Below are 2,316 nucleotides of genomic sequence, written 5' to 3' on the forward strand. Positions count from 1 at the left end.
ATAGTTTTTATCTTCTTCTTCAATCTTTTCTCTTGAATTTTGTTAGAAAGCTTCTCGATCTAATTCCATTGGGTAGTTGTCTTGGGAATGAAATTACCCATAATTGGAATCCTTCGGAACCTTGGGAAAGGAATGGAGGATTCATGCTAGAGAAGCTTTCTCACAGTGAATTGGATTGGGGTTTGGATGGATATTGTGACATGTAATCCTACCAAATTGTGGTTCATGAAACTGTGTGGTATAATCAGTGATCGAGCATCATTTCTTCTTATGAACATTTAAACCAAGGGTTGGGAATTTGTTTGTTTTTAGAGAGAATTGGTGAGCCAAGGGATTGGGATCCAATCATATAAGATTGCCAAGCAAGATTCAATGAATGCATTGGTCGAGGAAGAGATGAAAATGTTTTGATTCGGAGATCTCAATATCTCCTAACACCCAATGAACTCCCCATTTCTGATCTACACTTTCTCTTTACATTCTGCCATTAAATTCATGCAATCACCCCCATCCCTTTTAATTTCAGCAATTTAACTTCTCGCTCTTTAATTCATGCAATTTAAGATTCCGCAATTCTCATCTAAATCTTGATTCCGCTCAACTAGAACAAACTTCTAATCCGAATTGCTCATTCAACCAATCCTTGTGGGATTCGACCTCACTCTATTGTGAGTTTTTACTTGACGATAACCGGTGCACTTGCCGGAAGGAATTTTGCCGATTGTGCAATTTCCTAAATCGTAGCTATCAAGTTTATGGCTAGATCACTTAACAACTTATAACTACTAAAATTACTAAAGAGGAAAGTAGTATCTACAACTAGTGGCAAGTAGCAAACCAAAAATCAAGTATTCACACTATTCACATATTTACAATACCAAAATCATGGCACTCATTGCACTCAAAGTGAATTCTCTAGCAACGGCACCAAATTTGACAGACGGCCGAATTGCATAGGTTAGGAATTTAATTATCAAGATGGAATTGGCATCGTAAATATAGTCCTAACCCAACAAATTGACCGTCAATCAAATGTTATCACAATTCAAACCAAATATAAATCGAGAGTATTTAGCTCCGGGTCGTTCTCCCTAGGAATCACTCAATAGCAATGAGTGTACAAATTTTGGTTGTGGTGATCAAGGGGTTTTCAATGAAGAGATGAACATATAAAGCAATAAAAAAACATGCAAAATTGTAATGATTGAACTAATAACGCAATTAAAGAACCGAGTGTGTAATATAAACAAGTAAAGTATGAAAGAGATTAACATAACAAAATATGAAAGATTGAAAGCATAAAAAGGGGTCTTGGCTTGGAGTGAGCTAGGGATCCTTTCCTTGTTGGAACCAAAACTATGACAATTATAATGGATTAGTCTCACTTGATCAATCCTCATATCGGAAGATAAGTTAAATGAGCATAAGTGTCCTTAACCCACAAATCCTGAATTGCTTGCTAATTGCCTTAGCAACAACTTAGCGTTAATGGGAACAAGAGCAATTAACAATCCAATAATTGACATTAAATGTTGGACATCCAAACTCTAGGAACCCAATTGCTCACTTTACCCAAGCAAAGAGGTAAAAACTTAGCCTAAAACCATGTTTGACATTTTGTCAAACACTTGGTGGGCAAACAACTTAAACATGGTGAAAATGAGAAAAGACTTGAAATTAAAAGCAACGATTGATCCCAATCAACAAGAATGACATAAGAAAGCATGAAATGAACATCAAACATCAAATTCATCAACAAGAAATTTAAATTGCAAGAGAGAAGTAAAATTGAACTATAACTTGCATTAGAAGAAAATATAAGAACAAAGTAACTAGAAAGAGTAATAACAATAGAATACTTATAATGAGACTTAGCAAAATCCAAGATCAAAAATGAAAAATGGCACTTGAATGTAAAACCCTAATGAAAACCCTAGAAGAGGTTGAAGAAAACTTAGAGAAAAAAAACTAAACTAAAACTTCCTACTACTACTCCTAAAACTACCCTAATGATATGCTATGCTATTCCCTTCATTCTTCATCCAATATGAGCTAAGAGACTTTAGAAATGGGCCTCCAAAACCCTCAAAACCCTCAGGCGTGTGCATCCGCACACTTTGCGAATTTTCCTTCATGTGCGCATGCAAGAGAGGCTGTGCGCACGCAGACTATGAAATGCTTGGCTGGACGCACGACGGGCTCTGATTGGTCCACGCGCTCTTGATTGGGTTCTTGTGCGGACGCACAGGGGGCTGTGTGCACGCACACGTCTCAGAACTCTTCTCCTTTGATTCTTCATGTTTCCTCCACTTTGCA

Source organism: Arachis duranensis, chromosome 9, assembly GCF_000817695.3.
Source record: "Arachis duranensis cultivar V14167 chromosome 9, aradu.V14167.gnm2.J7QH, whole genome shotgun sequence".
Classification (NCBI taxonomy): Eukaryota; Viridiplantae; Streptophyta; class Magnoliopsida; order Fabales; family Fabaceae; genus Arachis; species Arachis duranensis.